This window comes from Peromyscus leucopus, chromosome 9, assembly GCF_004664715.2.
Source record: "Peromyscus leucopus breed LL Stock chromosome 9, UCI_PerLeu_2.1, whole genome shotgun sequence".
NCBI lineage: Eukaryota > Metazoa > Chordata > Mammalia > Rodentia > Cricetidae > Peromyscus > Peromyscus leucopus.
The window spans coordinates 94252026-94273257 of NC_051070.1; the positions used below are offsets into that span (position 1 = coordinate 94252026).

The 21232-nt window shown below is 42.2% G+C and overlaps 1 protein-coding gene across 1 annotated transcript in view; it reads right to left on the reverse strand.

The window, feature by feature from the left end:
* Positions 1–16780, reverse strand: part of Rarb (retinoic acid receptor beta) — a 648871-nt gene extending 632091 nt beyond the window's left edge. Inside the window, exon 1 of the mRNA XM_028875672.1 lies at positions 16715–16780. The gene's annotated coding sequence lies outside the window, so the exon portion shown is untranslated. The remainder of the gene's footprint in view (positions 1–16714) is intronic.
* Positions 16781–21232: the final 4452 nt, after the last annotated feature.

The window sequence follows — 21232 nt, forward strand, 5'->3', positions numbered from 1 at the left end:
CAGTCTTCCCTCTCCTCTTTTCTTTCTGTTACTCCCAGGACTGTTGCTCAATAGAAAAAAAAAAATCAAAGCAACAAAAATGAAGAATTCTTAATGCCTCATAGACTCTGGAAGTCAAAACTAAAACGAAATTTAAAAGGTAGCATCAATTAAAACAAAAGGGAATCAAGAATAAATGGTCCTTCTGATTATTTCAGCTGAAGATGGGCCACTTCTCAGGATGTCCTCTCACATTTTGAAGGAAACCTCAGGATGCAAAGTGTGATACCTTCTAACTCTATTGTGCAGCTATCATTATTCATAAATATACAAGCTTTTGTATAACTATGAAATATGTCTAACTATCCCATTACTATTTGATCTTCTCACTAGTTATTTGCTGTTACACTGGGGAGACACATTTTAAAGAAGATTCTTGGGATTAGAACTATGTAATAAACTTCATTCCGTTGGTCTATTTTTTAACTGCTCTAAAATACCACATGAACTGAATAAAGGTTTAATTCTCAAAATAGCCTCACTATAGATAATATTTTACAGTCATCCAGACTATCATGGGCAGTCTAGAATATCCTGAATTAAACAAAGGCTTTCTGATTGACTGCAACCATCAGAGTAAACAATTACAGTAAGAGTAATTTAAGTGACAACTCTGATGAATGACACGTACCCAGCCACAAGCTGGGCTGGAGGCCAGGGTATATGCACTTGGGCATACGAGGCTGCTGTGACCCGAGGAATGGCCAAGTAAATGCCCTTCTGGCAAGTGCTGGAGTTTTTAAATTTTATATAGCGTTTTCAGTGATATCATCTTAGGCAGAAAGGACTTCCACAGAGTTACTGTATTAACTGTACCATAAATGAAGCATAAGAAAAGAAACAAATCAAGAAATATTGGTCTTTGGATGTGGTTCTTGTGTTCAGAGCATCTCTTGAGTACTCATCTCAAGCTGAAATACATTTTATCGATGCTTCAATTAGAATATCTTTCTAGGCTTCCCTCCCCGATGCTAACGCCCCACCACTTTCCCATGTGCAAACACCTGCATCTGCGTGAGCATCCTGTGTTATGGTGGCATTTGAGTGCCCAGCTGGAACATGGCCTCCAGGAGGTTAGGCACTGTGCAGTGTGTTTATGAGTGTCTGCTTGCCTTTATCCCCCATACTTACTATAGCTGGGAAAAGATGGATGCTCAGTACATATTCATTGAATAATGGAGGAGGCGTCTGGGTCATCTTTCCATTTGTTCTTCTTGCTCATGCCAGCCTGAAGGAAATGGCCCAGGAGGGGCAGCAGTAGGTACTAACCATTTGGATTTCAAGGCTTTAAAAAACGTTTTTTTTTTATAGGCATTGCCTCAGGCAATCCTTTCGAGCCCACAGTGACTTAGAAAACTTAGTGTTCTGTTTCATACAAAGGGACTCTAAAGCTCGGAGGATTTGAGTGTATTTCTCATATCCGTATGGCTTGGCTGGGACATTATAAAAGCAAACTAGCATCTGGGTTCTTAGGCACCAAGTCCAACTCTGTTGCCATGAAAACACAGCAATATCCTATGCTGGAAACTTCTGGAAAGAGGAGCCCTCCATCCATGGCAGCCATGGCCAGGGAAGAGATGAAGACTCAGCCTGGAATCTGGATTGTTCTTTGGTGCCATTATAGCTTCATTTACTAAGCCAGAGGTCCAACATTCATCTTTTGCAGCATTCAGGCAGTTTTCAGTCCACAGCGTGGAAACTGATGGGTGTGGGTAAGAGGCTAAGGGCTCAGATCTGGATTCATGGGATGAAAATAACAGTGACATATGGGTTCCTTCCGGTTAATCTTCATCTTAGAGGTATGTGCTAAACATCCCATTTTACAGGGGAAAAAAAAAAAACAGTCTCAGGAAGTGAAGTAACCTAGCCAAAGACTCACTACTAAATGCCAGGACTCCATTCAAAGTTCAATCCCATTGACCCACAGCTATATTCTCAACCATCCATAAGGCCTCCAGCCCACCCATGGAATCTTCTGAGCTATACTGGGTTGCACACATCTGTACTCTTAGCACATGGGAAGCTGAGGCAGGAGCATCACAAGCCTGAGGCCAGCCTGGGATACACAACAACATCCTGTCTGTAAAACAGGAGCTACTCAACTGAAAACAGACAAGCAGAAATGCCCTATAACCTCAAACCCAATATCTAGTATACATTTCCCAAGTCTCTGAGCACCTTGTAAAGTGTTTACTTAAGTCGGTCTGTATTCTGAACACCCTTTGCTCCTTGGCTCTAAAGACGAGTCATTTTGTAACTACAGATTTGCTCTTCACTTCTCCAAACTGTTCATTATGGAGCTCATCAACCTGTATCCTGATTCTACTTGTGCTGTATGTCTGGAGAGCGTAGACCCAGAATTCTAGCCACCCCTAGCATCATTATTGTAATCACCCTTCCATCCTGCTGTTCTACCACAGATCAGCAAAACCAGAACTCTCAAGTCACAGTGTCACATCAGGGAGCTAAGGCCGGAAGCTTTCTGGCCTCACTGTACTACAGTGGCTTCATTTCTTTATCAGTGCTAATTGAGTGTAATCTATCACATTGAATTCTATTTTACTCAAGCATGAATTTACTCAAGACAGGTAAAACTACAAATTGCTAACTGCCATGCAACATACAAAGCTTAGTTTCATTAGTTTGAGCTTTCCTATATTTTAAATGTTGACTTAGTTGGCATATAAAATCCTGGAGATTTTACACTGATTTCCAGACTCACCCATAATCCAGATTTCAAAATGATCTCTTATATTTAGATATTTGCCATTTACAGGCCCCCAAAGCAGGCCAGTATTGAAGTTAATTTCACTCCTTGTTCCCATTACAGGTGTCATATTTCTTCATGATTCTTGCCTCTGGAAGGCATTTGAATGTGCAAAGTTCTTTGTTGAGGATTACTGTTTAGAGGACACAACTAATAAAGGAACTATGTCTGCATTGGTCCTGTGAATACCATGATATGTGCTCAGTGTGTCCCAGGATAGATGGAAAAGGCACCCATTTTGTCCACTTCACAGCTTTCTGCTGTGACTCTCCAGCTGACAGTCCCGGAGTCAGCCCACACTGCCGAGCAGACCCCACAGGCCCTGTGGCGAGCTGCCTGTGACCCTGTGACGTCTCCTCTTCTGTTATTCATGTGACTGTATCACCTCGCCACACATGGAAAAGAGGCTTCAGACATAGTTAGTCATCAATAAACCTCACAGAGGGAGGTTTTCCTGAATTGCCTGGGTGGACCAATCTTCCACTGTCCTTCCAGAGCACAGAGCTTTCCCTGGATGCAAGTAGAAAAAAATGAGAGGAAAAAAATGTCCGGGAAGCTTCAAGTACAAGAAGGACTTGGCATCCATATGCTGCATACAAGAAACACACCTTAACTCCAAAGACAGACACTACCTCCGAGTAAAGGGCTGGGAAAAGGTTTTCCAAGCAAATGGACCTAAGAAACAAGCTGGTGTAGCTATCCTAATATCTAATAAAATAGACTTCAAACTAAAATCAATCAAAAGAGACCAGGATGGACATTACATATTCATCACGGGAAAAATCCACCAAGATGAAGTCTCGATTCTAAACATTTATGCTCCAAATACAAAAGCACCCACATTCATAAAAGAAACACTACTAAAGTTTAAAACGCACATCAAACCCCACACATTAGTAGTGGGAGATTTTAACACACCACTCTCACCAAAAGATAGATCTACCAGACTGAAACTTAACAAAGAAATAAAGGACCTAACAGATGTTATGACTCAAATGGACCTAATAGATATCTACAGAATATTCCATCCTAACACAAAAGAATATACCTTCTTCTCAGCACCCCATGGAACCTTCTCAAAAATTGACCATATGCTTGGACACAAAACAAATCTCAACAGATACAAAAAAATTGGAATAACCTCCTGTATCTTATCAGACCACCATGCCTTAAAGTTAGAACTCAATAACAACAAAAATTATAGAAAACCCACAAACTCATGGAAACTGAATAATGCCCACCTGAAACATCAATGGGTCAAGGAAGAAATAAAGACAGAAATTAAAGAGTTCCTAGAATTCAATGAAAATGAAAGTACAACATACCCAAACTTATGGGACACTATGAAAGCAGTGCTAAGAGGAAAATTCATAGCTCTAAATGCACACATAAAGAAGATGGAGCAATCCCATACCAATGAATTAACAGCACAACTGAAAGCTCTAGAACAAAAAGAAACAAACTCACCCAGGAGAAATAGACGCCAGGAAATAATCAAATTGAGGGCTGAAATCAACGAAATAGAAAACAAGAGAACAATACAAAAAATCAATGAAACAAAGAGTTGGTTCTTTGAAAAAATCAACAAGATAGACAAACCACTAGCCAAATTAACCAAAAGGCAAAGAGAGAGCACCCAAATTCACAAAATCAGAAATGAAAAGGGAGACATAACAACAGACAACGAGGAAATCCAGAGAATCGTCAGATCATACTTCAAAAACCTGTACTCCACAAAAATGGAAAACCAGGAAGAAATGGACAATTTTCTGGATAAATACCAAATACCAAAATTAAATCAAGACCAGATAAACCATTTAAATAGACCAATAACCCTAAAGAAATAGAAACAGTCATCAAAAGTCTCCCAACTAAAAAAAGCCCAGGACCAGATGGTTTCAGTGCAGAATTCTACCAGACTTTCAAAGTAGAACTAATACCAATCCTCTTCAAAGTGTTCCACACAATAGAAACAGAAGGAACACTACCAAACTCTTTTTATGAGGCTACAATTACCCTGATACCCAAACCACACAAAGATGCAACAAAGAAAGAGAACTACAGACCAATCTCCCTCATGAACATTGATGCAAAAATACTCAACAAAATATTGGCAAACCGAATCCAAGAATACATCAAAACAATCATCCATCACGACCAAGTAGGATTCATCCCAGGGATGCAATGATGGTTCAACATACGGAAATCAGTCAATGTAATACACCATATAAACAAACTGAAAGAAAAAAACCACATGATCATCTCCCTAGATGCTGAAAAAGCCTTTGACAAAATCCAACACCCCTTCATGATAAAGGTCTTAGAAAGAATAGGAATACAAGGAACATTTCTAAACATAATAAAAGCAATTTATAGCAAGCCAACAGCAAACATCAAATTAAATGGAGAGAAACTCAAAGCGATACCACTAAATTCAGGAACAAGACAAGGCTGTCCACTCTCCCATATTTATTCCATATAATACTAGAAGTTCTAGCTAGAGCAATAAGACAACAAAAGGAGATCAAAGGGATACAAATTGGCAAGGAAGAAGTCAAACTTTCACTATTTGCAGATGATATGATAGTATACATAAGTGACCCCAAAAACTCTACCAGGGAACTTCTACAGCTGATAAACTCCTTCAGTAAAGTGGCAGGATACAAGATCAACTCAAAAAAATCAGTAGCCCTCCTATACACAAATGATAAAAGGGCTGAGAAAGAAGTCAGAGAAACATCACCCTTTACAATAGCCACAAATAATATAAAATACCTTGGGATAACACTAACTAAACAAGTGAAAGACCTTTTTGATAAGAACTTTAAATCTCTAAAGAAAGAAATTGAAGAAGATATCAGAAAATGGAAGGATCTCCCATGCTCATGGATAGGTAGGATTAACATAGTAAAAATGGCAATCTTACCAAAAGCAATCTACAGATTCAATGCAATCCCATCAAAATCCCAACACAATTTTTCACAGACTTGGAAAGAAAAATACTCAACTTTATATGGAAAAACAAAAGACCCAGGATAGCTAAAAGAATCCTATACGATAAAGCAACCCTTGGAGGCATCACCATCCCGGACCTCAAACTCTACTATAGAGCTATAGTAATAAAAACAGCTTGGTACTGGTATAAAAACCGACATACGGACCAATGGAATCGAATTGAAGACCCTGACATTAATCCATGCACATATGAACACCTGGTTTTTGACAAAGGAGCCAAAACTATACAATGGAACAAAGAAAGTATCTTCAACAAATGGTGCTGGCATAACTGGATGTCAATATGTAAAAGATTACAAATAGATCCATATCTGTCACCATGCACAAAACTCAAGTCCAAGTGGATCAAAGACCTAAACATAAATCCAGTTACACTAAACTTAATAGAAAAGAAAATAGGAAGCACTCTTGAACGCATTGGCACTGGAGACCATTTCCTAAATAAAACACCGACAGCACAGACCCTGAGCACAACCATTAATAAATGGGACCTCTCAAAACTGAGAAGCTTTTGCAGGGCAAAAGACACAGTCAATAAGACAAAAAGACAGCCAACAGATTGGGAAAAGATCTTCACCAACCCCACATCTGACAGAGGATTGATCTCCACAATATATAAAGAACTCAAGAAACTAGACATCAAAGCACTGAACAGTCCAATTAAAAAATGGGCTAAAGAGCTAAACAGAGAATTCACAAAACAAGAACTACAAATGGCTGAAAGACATTTAAAGAAATGCTCAACATCCTTAATCATCAGAGAAATGCAAATCAAAACGACTCTGAGATACCACCTTACACCTGTTAGAATGGCTAAGATCAAAAACACCAATGACAACCAATGTTGGAGAGGATGTGGAGCAAGGGAACACTCCTCCACTGTTGGTGGGAATGTAAACTTGTACAACCACTGTGGAAATCAGTATGGCGGTTTCTCAGAAAATTAGGAATCGAACTACCTCAAGACCCAGCCATACCACTCTTGGGCATATACCCAACGAATGCTGATACATACCATAAAGATACATGCTCAGCTATGTTCATAGCAGCACTATTTGTAATAGCCAGAACCTGGAAACAACCTAGATGCCCATCAACGGAAGAATGGATGAAAAAAATGTGGTACATATACACAATGGAGTACTACTCAGCAGAGAAAAACAATGAAAGCATGAAATTTGCAGGCAAATGGATGGAACTAGAAAAAATCATCCTGAGTGAGGTAACCCAAACCCAGAAAGACAGTTATGGTATGTACTCACTCATTGGTGGATTCTAGATATAAAATGAACAATCAGACCACAACCCATAGAACCATAAAGGCTATATATATATAGCATGGAGGTCCCTAGGACGACTGTGGCATATAATAAATTTCAGTTTTACTCAATTATTGAAAAAAAATAGCCAAATGAATGGAAACACATGAACTATGAACCAAAGGCTGAGGGGCTCCCAGCTGGATCAGGCCCTCTGAATAGGTGAGACAGTTGATTGGCTTGATCAGTTTGGGAGGCAACTAGGCAGTAGGACCAAGTCCTGTGCTCATTGCATGAGTTGGCTGTTTGAAACCTGGAACTTATGCAGGGACACTTGGCTTAGTCTGGGAGGAAGGGACTGGACCTCCCTGGACTGAGTCTACCAAGTTGATCACAGTCCTCGGGGGAGGACTTGTCCTGGAGGAGGTGGGAATGGAGGGTGGGCTGGGGGTAAGGGGAGGGTGTGGGAGGGGGGAGAATAGGGGAACCCATGGCTGATATGTAGAACTGAATGGTATTGTAAAATAAAAAATATATATCACACACACACACACACAAAAAAAAAAATACCTGCCTTTTATTATTTCTGTAAATGGCAGAAGTAAACAAGGCTAAAAAAATTAAAAAAAAAAAAAAAAAGAAGGACTTGGCCCACTGTATTAGTCAGGGTTCTGAAGAGGAGCAGAACTTGAAGAATAAATATATATCCTAATAAATATATATTCAAATATATGATAGTTTACATTTTAAATTTTATATAAAACAATAATTTATAATATGAATACATTTATAATAAATAATACATTTAATTATAATAATCTAAAATATTATATCCCATTCAGTAAATCTCATATCTATATCTATCTCATAGGTATAGACTTCAAATGACTCATAGGTATGAGATAGATATAGATGTAGATATAGATATAGATGTAGATGTAGATATAGATATAGATATGAGATTTATTAGAATGGCTTACAGGCTGTGGTCCAGCAAGTACAACAATAGAAGGTCCAAGAATCTAGTAGTTGTTTAGTCCACAAGGCTGGACGTCTCAGTATATACCAGATTCCTGAAAAAGTAGGCTCTGATGTCAATGAAGGAATGGATTTGTCATGGAAAGTGAGAGCAACCAGGCAGAGAGCCAGCTTCCTTATTCCATGTCCTTTATATAGATTGCCAGTAGAAGGTGTGGTCCAGGTTAAAGGTGGATCTTCCTACTTCAAATGACTTAATGAAGAGAAAAAAAAAAATCCCCCACAGGTATGCCTAGATATTTTGGTTTTAGTTAACTCCAGGGATAGTCAAGCTGAAGACCAAGAAAAATCACCCGCCCACCATTGCTGGCTTTGAAGATAGCTAGGCTATTAAACCAAGGGTATACTTCTAACCGTTCAGAATGATCCCAGTTTACAAAGAAGAACTGGAGGTCAGGAATCACAGTCCTACATCCCTAGGGAACTGAGTTCTCAAAAATGTAGATAGAATTCCATGCAGATGGGATCTTAGAAATGACTCAGTGGCTAAGAGAAAACACTGCCATTCCTGAGAGCCTGAGTTTGCTACCCAGCACCTGTGGCATGTGGCTGGCTCATCCCCAATGTATCTCCAGGAATCTAGTCCCCTCTCCCCTCTTCAGGCCTCCAAGAGTACCCCTACACACACACACACACACACACACACACACACTATTTTTTTCCTTAAAGTTCATACTGGTGACCCTTTTGTGGCTTGCTGGAACTGTAACCTGAGGGTTCACCCAAACCTGACTAAATTTCTGGTCAACAAAAAGCTGGAAATAAGTAATGTGTAGTGACTGGAGCTGCTAGGCTTGCTTTATTTGGTGCATCAGTATTATAAAGTTGGCTGAGGCCTCACAATCACCAGCTCCCCTCAAGATGGGATCTGAAGGACTTGGACTGTTTCATTCACACGAATCATTATTTCTATCTCATTGTGATGTTGTTAATCATTGGTATTTTTAAGTCAATCAGAGTGAGTTGGAATCTACAAATTTTTGTTGCTGTTAGAGCAAATCCACACATACAGAATATACAGGGAGCAAAGTTAGTGTGTTACAAATATTTGAGTGTGTTTGATTAGCCACACAACTATCTCTCTTTTGTCTTTAAAAACCGCCTTCTCTTTAACTGGTAGGACATACGTGTATAGATTAGAGGACCCACTTTAAAGTACTGTGAATGAGTCTTCCTTGGTAATCATACCAGAGAGCCAACAGTGAGCTGTCTCTGCTGTGCTTTCCTGCAGAAATTCAAACCTTCAGATCTACCCACCTGAGCTGAGCAGGTGGAACTTGAACTCACAGTGCCATTGTCACCACCCATCATTTCCTTGATGTGTGCCCATACTAATGTAGCCACTGCAGCTTCCAGACTTTCTACAACAAACTATCTGCATGGTTATTCTACATTCTAGGGACATGGTGCCACGACGACGAGGAGCCTACACTAAAGGACAGAGTCAAGAACATCTGAACTGACATCCTCTTAGCTTTGCAACCTTGGCTTATGTCAGTTAACCCTGTTCTGTCTATATACATTTTGCAGAATACAGGCTACCTAAGAGTGAGGATTAAATAGCAAGTCTAGGTCTTCTAGTCCACCACATACACACAACAAGCACTCAACAATTATTACTTAACAGCACCCAGGCCATTATTCAATTTATCCATCTCTTTGAAAATGAGCATGCATTTTTCAAGTGGCAGATGAACCCAGAATGCTGCTTTTTGCCTGACTTGTTACCTGGCTGCAAATCTAACTGGAGAATAATCATTTTAGAGCATAGCTTCTTAAATTATGGGCTGCGACCCTATAGGAGGGTCACATGACTGGATGGGGCATCACAAAATATTGGCCACAGTAAGAGGTTTCTGAATGCTTAACAATACAAAGTGTACAATGAACCCAAGATGTATCTGGCAGCATCTGCCTGTTGCTTCACCGGACTTCACTGTAACCTTGGTTCTGGGCACATGACCTATGCATATTGCACTGTGCATCCCATCACACCATGCATCAAGAACAAATCCTGGCTGAAACACCTCAGCTCACATTAGAAACTATTATACATTAGGAATTGCTGTTTTCACTGTACATAACAAGTTGTCTGTTTTTAAAGAACATGATCATTTAATAATATGAGGGAAAGACCCTTAATATTTTCCTACTATCACTTCTTACCATATAAGCATCCGAATTCAGTATATCTTTGCAATGCATTACACTTGAAGATTTGATTTTAAAAGTTGTTATCGGAAGAGTCAGAGGAATTAGCTCGGCTAGCACAGTGCCTGCATGCAAGCATGAGGGTCTGAGGTTTGAATATCCATCGGCTATGTACAAATAGTCATGGATGTATCCAGCACTTGTTACTCCAGTGGCTGGGGAGGGGCGGGGAGGCAGCCAGGCAGCTCTCTGAAGCCTGTTGGTGAGGCAGCCTACCTGAACCAATAAGCTTCAGGTTGAAGAAGAGACCCTGTCTAAAAATCAAGGTAGAGAGCATTCAGAGAAAGACATTCATCTGGACCTCTGGCCTCCACTTCCACATGCATACCCTCACCTGTATGCACACAACTACACTAAAAGGATGTACATCACAACTACATGCATGCATGTACATGTAAACAAAATTGCTGCATGAGTTGCTGGCCTGAGTTTCATAAGAAGTTCTTCAGTGAATTTTATGAGGAATAGGTCAAATTTCTAAAATGGCCCTAAACATAAATCTGACACTTTGTACCATATATTTATGTGAAGGAGCCTTCTCAGCATTAGTAATTATAAAATGAAATATCAGTTAACTCAGAACAACATTGAAGATTCTCTATATCCTGCAGTATCAAATATCCCCCAAGATTTAGGATTTTTTTCTTTTTGGTTTTTCAAGACAGGGTTTCTCTGTGTCATTTTAGTGCTGGTCCTGAATCTCACTCTGTAGACCAGGCTGGCCTCAAACTCACAGAGATCTGCCCGGCTCTGCCTCCTGAATGCTAGGATTAAAGGTGTGTGCCACCACTGCCCAGCCCAAGATTTAGTTCTTATATAAAAATAAATTTTTAAAAATCCACCCAATCTGTATGAAAATATTTTCATCTTTAATAAGTGCCAAAGTTCTATTGTACAAAAAGAAATTATTTAAAATAAATTTCTTAATGGTTTATTATTAGTAAATATTTAATTTGTTCCCTCATTTCACATACTTACAAATCTGGAGTCTTGGAAAGAAGTTCATGAGTAGAAACAGTTTAAGAAGCCCTGCTTTGGCATATTTCATCAGTGTCAATTTCTTCCTTTTTTTCCCTATCTCATGTATGTTTGTTAATTAACAGAGGGAAAAACAAGTAAAGAATTTTAATTTTCTGGATATAAGTCTTAAATAACACCAAGACCCCCCAACTGCAGAAAAAGCAAGGGCCCTGTGGCTGAGAAGCCAAAGGTGAAAGGGCCAGAACAGACATTCTTCCAGGTCCAGCTGGGTTTTATTGTTAGGAGTTTATCTGGTTGGTTGGTTGGTTGGTTGGTTGGTTGGTTGGTTGGTTGGTTCTGCTCTAAGAAGGATGGTAGAGAAAGAAAATGAGAAGGAGACAGGGTAGAAGAAGTAGGGTATGAGTGTAAGCACCAGGGTGACAAAGTTAGAAAGAAAGACATGATAAGAAAGGGATACAAAGAGGAAGGAAGGAAGGAAAGAAGGAAAGGAGGGGAAGAAGTAGAGGAGACAGGCACCCTAGTGCTATGCAGAGGCAAAGCCAGAGGGCACAGAGGTGTTCTGACAGAGGAACACATGCTTCGTGGTTCCTGTAACTTGTGACTCTAGGAAGATGGAAATGGACTTTTAATCCATGTTGCTATGATATCGCTGAACAATGATGTGAGGCTTGTTTGTGTGGTTATGCTGGTGTTATCATTGTTTTCACATTACAGAGACCCAGCACACAAGGTAAGGTGTTCTCAGGTTGTTTGTTAATTAAGAACCGTGTTTGCAGAGAAGAATCAAATGCAAACACAAAGCCTTGGCTTTGACACTGGCCATGAATATTGTTAATGTGATAATCTCTAGAGTAACCTAGAAGTGAACTCTGGTCATCTGTGAGGATTTTCTAGATTAGGGTCCTTGAGGTGGAGACGCCATCTTCAATGTAGGCAGCACTATTCCATAGCCTGGGATCTTGACTGTGTGGGAGAAAGCCGGCTGGGCACCAGCATTTAGGTCTCTCTGCTTCCTGAGTGAGGCTGCAAGGAGATCAGTAACTTCATGCCTGACAGCCAGAAGCTCCCTGCCACCCTTCAACTGTGAGCCAAAGTAGACCCTTCCAATCTTCAATTTCTTTTACCACAACAATGAGTAAAGTTACTACTACAGACAGTGATGTTATTTCTCAAATTATTTTGTTTCTATTCTTCATCAAAAAAGCTGTGTCAGTATATAATATCCAAATAACAGTGTCTTAATTATATATTGTTATTATATTATTATATTATGTTAATATATTATATATATTGAAATGTTTTTTAAGATAGGGTTTCTCTGTGTAATAGACCTGGCTGTCCTCCCAAGTGCTGGGGTTAAAGGCATGTGCCACCACCACCCAGCTCTCTTGATTATATTTTAAGATTAGGTTTTTGGTCAAACGTACTCTGTTTACCTAGAGAGAAAAAGCAGTCCATTCCTCACTATGATTATGTTCATTTCTTTTTTTAGTGGCAAAACTTTAATCTGATGTCTGCAAAAGATGAAAGTAAGCTTTGTAAGTCAGCCTCTTGTCACAATGGCAAAAATACCTGAGAAAATCAACTTAAAAGTGAAATGACTTCTTTTGGCCCACAGTTCCAAAAGTTTCACACAATATTCTCATAGCCCTGCCCAAGGTGACACAGAGATCATGGTGGGCAACATGTGGTGTGGGAAAGCAGCCTACCTCATACAGTTAGTAAGAGAACAGAGAGCAGGGGAGGGGTTAGTGGGGACAAGACACAGACACGGAACAGGCCTCCAGGGAAAAGCTACCTGGAAACAAGTCTCAGCCACTGTGTTTTTATCATCTCCCTGAAACTCCCAGCAGCCAATGTGAATCTCAACAGAGGCTGCCTCTATGGGTGGTAGAGCCAGAAGTCAGAATGATATGAATGGACACTGAGGCAGGGGGCAGACTAGCATGGCCACATTTGGGTGACACGGAGCAGAATTAAACCCATCACATTGCAGAGCTCCTGGATGAGTTACAAATATTTGAGTGTGTTTTCTTATCCACACATCTATCCCTCTTCTGTCTTTAAAAACTCCCTTCTCTTTGACGTGCAGAACATACTTGCATAGATTACAGGACCCACTTTTAAGTACTGTGACTGAGTCCAACTCAGCCCTAAATACGTACTTTGTACTTCAACACCTAGCTCTTAACAATGGTCAATGATTAAATGGATCCATCAATAATCAATGAACTAACAAAAATCAGATGTGTGCCTTTAAGAAAGTTAGAGGACTCCTGTAGGGCTGCTATAAAGAATAATGGGAATGAAGAGAAATTGGTCACCCTGTAAAACACATAAAACACAAAAGCAAAACAGAGAAATGGTGATGTGAAAGGTGAATATAGGAATGGAACACAGACTCAAGCTATTCATTGCTCAGACCATTGCCCCTCCCGAGCTTGTGAGCAGTAAACTGTTAAGAACCTACTCCAGTCTCCATGTCACCGTCTCCACTGGGAGGGACACAGGGTTTTAATGTCTCTCTACACCTAGGAGATCCTTGTCCTTACAGGGAACCAACTCCCAGGTAATGCTGAACTTACACTGTTGTCTCACACAGCACCAGTGTGTGTTTACTTGGGGAAAGAAAGGCACATTCACTCACTTAAATGCTGTGTGTGCCCAGTAAAGATAAATGGACTTTTTAAAAAACATTCATGTGATTGACTGATCACTCCCAACCACCACATGTGTGGCTCAGCTGTTTTGCTGGCACGTACTTCAGAGCCCTTTTAATACAGTTATTAATTGTTCTCTTTATCATATGAGCGAGGCAGTTTTAACAAACATTTCAAGGTTAAGATAATTCACATTCATTTTTAAGATGGGTGAATGCTGATGTTTGTCTTAAAATGTGAATAACTTAAGTGTCCTCTGAATTTTTACTTGAGCAATAAGAAAAAAAAAAAAGGAAGAGAGTCTGTCTTCACCTCCAGATGATCTGCCCTTTGAAACTCTGAATAGCAGAAAGTTTTACAGACTAACACAATTGCTTCATGCTACAATATGTGATGCTTAATTTTTTGTTTGGTTTGTCTAAGATTAGCTATAATAGGAGTATAGAGGTTGTCCATATATGACTCATATGCACATTGGGGCAAACCATCTGAGCAGAGTTAAATAAAACAGAGATGGTTAAGGTCGGCTAATCTATGTTCCCATTATTTGCAGCTAGCTTCAAATCTGATGAAGTTTTCAATTTCTTCATGCCTACTGGAAGGATAACCTCCTAGGGTTTGTGGGCTTTTTTTTTTTCCCAGTGTAAGTGTCAAGTATGTTTTTTGCTTGAAAACGGGATATACTATACAATTTAGCTATTCACTTATGCAAATGACGGTAAACAGAATTCTAAAGGCAGATAATAAACAGCAAATGAGGTTATTTTGTTTCACGCTTTATGTTGTCAGAGTTCTGAGCATGGTTTAGTGTTTTCTATTCATGCTTTATATTACCAAATTACTCCCTGATGGTGTCTCAGATGTGCTTTTGTCTGCAAATGAGAAGAAATAAAATACCAGGACATTAACGTTAAATTACAATCGTTAATGGCGTAAATACGAAAATAATTACTGCATCATACCATCAATTGTTATGTGTTCATTACTGAAGTTCTTGTAAAGCCTTCATTTTCTTGTTACAATTATTTTTTTCCTTTATTTTTGTCTGGCTATTTTATAACCCTGACAGTACTTTAACAACACTCAGCAGTTACACAAGCCATTTAATCCCGCTCAAAGCTTCATTTAAACTTCATTTAGCTGCATTTTATTTGCGTATATGACTTTTACTTCTTCCTGACAGTCGAAAGGTTTTTCTGGATAGGTGCAGGAAGGATGTGTCAGAGGATTGCCTAAAACCAGTCATAAACTTCAGAGAAGATTTCAGACTGACTTTAACACCACTCTGTAAAACACCTTTGGAAAATAATCACATTTATTGTGCCATAGCCTCTAAAATGTTGGCTTCGTCTTTATTTTCTTTTTCTTTCCTTAATATCCTTTAAAAGCCCAATTTATAATTCTTCAGCTTATCAGGCGAGATGCTTCAAATCCCAGCTTTCCTCCCCCCCTGGACTCCTGTCTCTCCTGCCCTCCCTGTTTTCTGGCTCTCTGGCAGGAAGAGGACCTGTTCTGCTCACACGTGTGTTCAGGCAGCAAGCCCTCCCAGGGTCTTCCAAATGTGTGCTTTTGTCTGCTCTGCTCAGACCTTCACTTCGCCTCTCCCCTATCAGAGCAAGAGTGGAATAGCCGGAACTCACAAGCTGTCAAAAGCGCGAAGGAGGCAGGGGGGGGGGGGAGGCACCCTGTGGTCCAGTCCCATAGCATCCCTAGTCGCTGTGTGTGCCCACACTCTCACACAAGGCACATACATCGTAATGCACACGCGTGTGAGTGCACACACACACACACACGTCTGCTGTCACTATCACCTGTTCGCTTTCAAAGCCAGTTCCAGTGCTGGGTAAAACTTATCTCTCGCCCCCACTTCAGCCCTATTTCCAGCTCTAGGAACTATGGTACGATCAGGTACCCATTGTATTGTTCTTCCAAAATATCCAGACGCCGGGTACGCATAGAGTACCGGTACCTTCCTCCATTTGCAACTCCTCAACAGCCACCTCACATGCATGCTGTGGCCAAGCACCCCATCCCAGCCAAATATCCAGGCTCAGAGCTACATCCTCCAGAACTGGGTCCTGGTCCTGCTCTCTCTGCTCACCTCCAGCACCTTGCATTCTCTTCAACTCCTGCCAACTACAGCCTTATGCTACCAGTTCTCTGGGCCCAGGCAATGCCCCAAACTTTTTCTCGCCCCCTCTCAGGACCCATATCAGCACAACCCAGAAGTAAGAAGCCTGGGCTTGAGCCCAGACCCTCAAGGAGCTATCGTCACTGCTCAGATGGACACTACATCTCATGATGTCTGCCCCAGTAAGCGCTGGACAGCGCTGAACCCCTCCGGGATCCGACTCAGGGGAGAAACACCCAAGGAGCCAGCAGGTGGAACTTGCCAGCTTCTCTCAGGTTCACACCCCTGGAAACCGCGGGAGAACAAAGCTGGAGTCCGGGAGCTGGTGAGGCTGGAGGCGCTAAGACAATGGCAATAAAGGGAACTTGGAAGAGGAGTGCTGCACAAAGTTGCCTCCGACTCGGGACAGCCTAGCCTGGCTGAGGCATCGGCAGCGACCCCACTCCCCCAACCCCCGACCGAGGGCCACGCATGCCGAACCCCCGCTGGCATCCTCTGCCTGGATGCCACACAGATGCCCAGGCACCCGAACGCAGCTTTTGTGGCCCGGGACGCTCCAGGTTGGCACCGCAGCCACCGGGCAGGAGGCACGCGAGCGCGCTCCTGGCTTTACCTTTTGCGGGCTGCTGGGAGTCCACGGCGCGCCGCCCGCTGGCTGTGCCCTCAGCCCCTGCCGCCGCCACCACCAGCCACCAGCGGGAGCCCGGGCCGCTGTGCCCCGCCCCCGGGCGCCAGGCCCCGCCCCTGGGCGCCAGGCCCCGCCTCCCCACGCTGGCTCTTTACCTACAGATCCAAGCTGGCCCGGTGGGGTTTCTGCTTATCTGTGGCGGGCTGCTGCAGTCACAACTCCTGTGGCTATAGCGGCTGGGCTACCGTGCTGACTGAAGTCACCACTACTATTGATGGTACAGACTAGGACATCCCAAATTGCCAAGGAGGTTCCCCTGCCCCAACAAAGGAGAGCACTGGAATTGAGATCTGCACCTTGACTGCCAAGTGTGGACCCTGCATCACCTGTGAGCTTGGTAGAAATCGCATTCGCTGGACCCCACCCCGCAGCTACTGACTCCGAATCTCTGGGAATCCGAGCTAGCTGGGGATATTTCAGCACGGTGGGGAAGAGGGGTTTCCCAATCACATTAAAGTTGGAAACCGGCTGACTACGAAAAGGAAGTAGAAAAGAGACCAACCCTTTGCCCTGAGTCCTGCTTGACCCCAGGAGCCTCCAAGCACACAACCTGGCTTGGCACTGCCTGCAATGCTCAGGAGGGTGTAGAGTGCGCCCTGGATGTCATTCATCTTTCTTTATTGACTACCAAGTCTTTAGACATAAACAGAGAGGGGAACACATTTACTTTTGATCTGACAGCTCTAATGAGCTCAAGGAAGAATTATGTAAACGTTATTAAGTGTAATAAACACACGTCGGCACCAGGTAATCATCTCTGGAAAAGGGCTGGCAAAAGTCGGCACGAGCCACAGTTTGCTTTCTAATGTCTTTTTAACCTTGCATTGCCCGTGTAATAGGCCTTTGGCTGTGCTGTTGTCCAGACGGAAAGTCATTATCCCCGTAATGGATAAGACCCTTTGACAGGAAAGCCACCTGGATGTGGAGCACTTTCATTCATAAATGCCGAGACTCCGAGACAAGGGGAGCCATCTCCTTCATTGTCCAGCTGTTGTCCTGGTTTAACATATAGAACTAAATAGAAGTTAGCCTTCACTTGCCTAACCATTTATTATGTTCTCTTTCAGCATCTTCCCTCTATCCCTGCCCTTTCTCCTCTTCTCCCACTCCTTCTTCCCTCTACCTTCAGATAGTAATAAACTGATGGTCATTTTGGTGAGAGCCCTTGGGGTACTTGTCTCTACCACTGGCTCCGGACATGGATTTGGCTGTGAAGTAAAAGTTCCAGCCATTTTGAAAGCCTGAAGTTTGACCCCTCTGAACATTTTCTCATGGTTTCTAGAGCAAGAATCCCTTCAAGAGACCTTTTCTGAACTGCTTCACATTGCTTCTTCATTGTAAAGGTCAGCCAAGGGCACAATCCCTTGGCAAAAGTAACATGTGTTATTGGCAGGAGATGAAAGGGGGCCTTTGAGGGTCAGCTGCTTCCCAAGCATCATTGGAAACATAGGCATATCTATGTTGGCTTCTTATGGTACATGTGGCACAGTCAATGGTCAACAGTATCCTTTCTGAAATGAACAGCTACAACCGCTCAGGTTGGGGACCTCCTTTAGACATAGTGACATTTCTGAAACATAGTATGGCTGTTGGTCAGTAGCCCTTTTACAAATAGCATGATAAGTAGTTCATTACACCCATTTGACTTACATGGATAGCAGGTGCTCCTGTCAGCCAGACAAGGCAGGAGACCTGGATAATAAAGAGAAAATCCTGTGTTGCACCCTCAAGAAGAGCAGCCTAGGGCCAGAGGGTAGAAAGAAACACGATGTACCTGAAGACAGAACGAGAAAATGAGAGGAGAGCAACAACTACCCCTTAATTGGTACTTACACACGCCCCTTTTGACACAATCATTTACAGGCTCGCTGCTAAGCATGTCAGCTTCTGAATTCTAACTCAGAAAATGTAACTTCCCCCTTTTCCTGTCCATCTATTTCCCTTCTCCAAACACTGACCCAAATCCCAAGCCTCTTCATAAAGACAACAGATCAAGAACGTGACAAAAATAAACCATTGTTTTCTAGATGATCAATCCATCCACGAACATAAACTGATTCAGCTTTCTCTCCATGATTCCCAGTGCTAGGTGGGAAAAGCTTGAGGTGCAGTCAGGGCTTATTCTATCAGGAAAATGAGAGGGAAAGGAAAAGACAAAAAGAACGGGCAAGAAGAAGAGAGGAACAGAGGAAGTGAGAAAGAGGAGGAAGGAAAGAAACATTCACGGCCACTCTGCCTCTGAAATTAACCAAAAAGGAAGCTGGACCAAGGTGGTGGTGGTGACAGAGCCCACACTTTCCCAGCTGCCTGTCAGGGTAGATCTTCTAAGCCACATTCTACCAGGGCAGACCCCGAGTGCGGAGTCCAGAGGGTTGTTGAAAAGTTGTTCCCAGGAGATACCAGTAGGGTCCTGGGAGCAGAATGGGGAAGATAAGAAAACTTCCACAGTCCCCAAGTCCCCAAGTTGGTTTGGGACTGACACTGCACAGGAGTTAAGTGAAGCCCCTAGCTTGCTTCTAATGGAGTGAGGAGAGCTGGGACTTTGGGTTCCTTTTCTGAATAAGCTATGGTAAATACTTCCCCAAGAGAAATAAACTTCTGGTAGCACTTCATTAGGCTCCAGTAATTCAAGAGCTGTCCTTCAAGGAAGAAACAAGGTCTTAGCCATAGAAAGCAATGGGACTAGGGGTTTGGGAGGAAGAAGGATGCAGAAACCTCAAAAAGGGGCTTAAGGTATTTGAGCTGACATCTGAGTCTGTCTACTTCAATATGGAATTTTTCTGTTCTGAACAGCAGGCAGGAACTGAGGATTAAACCCCACCCGAGAGTGCTCAGACCTAGGTATAGAGCCTCAGCCAGAAGCAGCTGGGGAAGGTTCTGTGGAATGCAATAGTTGGGGAATTGAAGCAAGTGGGGCAGTGTTAGCTCAGATAGGAAAGATATGGGAAACCTCTGCAGCCAGCCCCCAACTTTGTCACCAGGAGAGCTAGCACATTGTATCTAGCGTAGGATGAGCAAGAGGGGATATATAAAATTATCTAATGAATGTAATCCTGTTATTGACGGCAGCATGAACAGAACGGGAGGATGTTACATTAAGAGCAGTAAGTCAGGCGCAGGTATTCTCACAGATATGTAGAAACTAACAAAATTGATCTCAACAAAGTAGAGAGTAGAACAGTGGTTACCAGAGCTCAGGGAGAGAGGCAGGCATGAGAAGGTGGAGCATGGATGGCTAATCAGTGTAGACCCACATCTGGATAGGAGACACGACTTTATTGTTTTATTAATTAATGGAGTTTTGACAATGTCATACATGTATATAGTGCATTCTTCCAATCATATTCTCTCAGTGCCTTCTCTTAGCCTCCTCCCATTGAGCCCCTTCTAGGAGGCAGGTTTGTAATGTTCCTACAAATGGTTATCTGGATAATGATAGCAGACAACAATTAATCTGTGTATTTCAAAATTGCTGGTAGAGAGGATTTGGAATATTCCTACCATGAAGATAAGATAAATGTTTGATATTATAGATAGCCCAATTTACTCTAGTTTGATCCTTGCATTCTATATACATGTATTTAGATGTCACCCTGTACCCCATAAATAAGTATAATTGCACGCCAGTTGAAATGAATAATAAAGACTGGATTGTGGTTTTGTGAAATTGCCTAGTATATGAAAAGCCTGGAGTTTACTCCCCAGCCCTGGAAAGGAAGAAAGGAAGGGAAGGGAGGGCCCAATGGGTGGGAGGAGAGCAAGCAAGAAGATAAGAGGGAAGGGGAAGGACTTTTAGCCTCAGAAGCCATGACAACCATGTAAGAAAAGTTAAACAGTAAAACCTTGCCCATCTTCCTCTTCCCTTCCAGGTTCTACAAGTGAGAAGTGATCTGTGCTTTAGGGGCAGAAGGGAAGGTATAAGCTCCAGACCTTCCTGCTGATGCTGGTTTGAGACAAGGAACCACAGGCTTCTCCTTCTTACCTCCTTGAAGGTAAGAGCCACACCTGTGAGCATGGAGGCTGCCTAGGGGGTGAAACTGCAAGTTCAGTGGATGGGTTTGACAGCTGTAGGTGAAAAATGGAAAGTGACACAGTCTTGGTGATGGGTGTTCAACCTGATGGGGAGGGGAGTTTGACACGACCTCTCTGACATGTGCAGTCTGAGAGACAATGAAGAGCTCCTTGTTTGTACTGCACTTTGCACAGTGAGCTGCTCACTTTTGGAATCATTTGTTCCTGTTTGCATCCTGTGATGTGCACTCCAGTTCCTTACCCTACCTCGTGAGAGCCTCCACACCAGCAATGACTGGGACCACAGTCAGCATGTTTGCCTTGCCCAGCTCTGCTGTCCTCTGGAGCATTGAAAATGCCAGCAAAGCACAAAGGAAAAACTTTGATACACATGGTTGCATACCTTGGGTAAAGCTATTTTGCTTTCTTTTA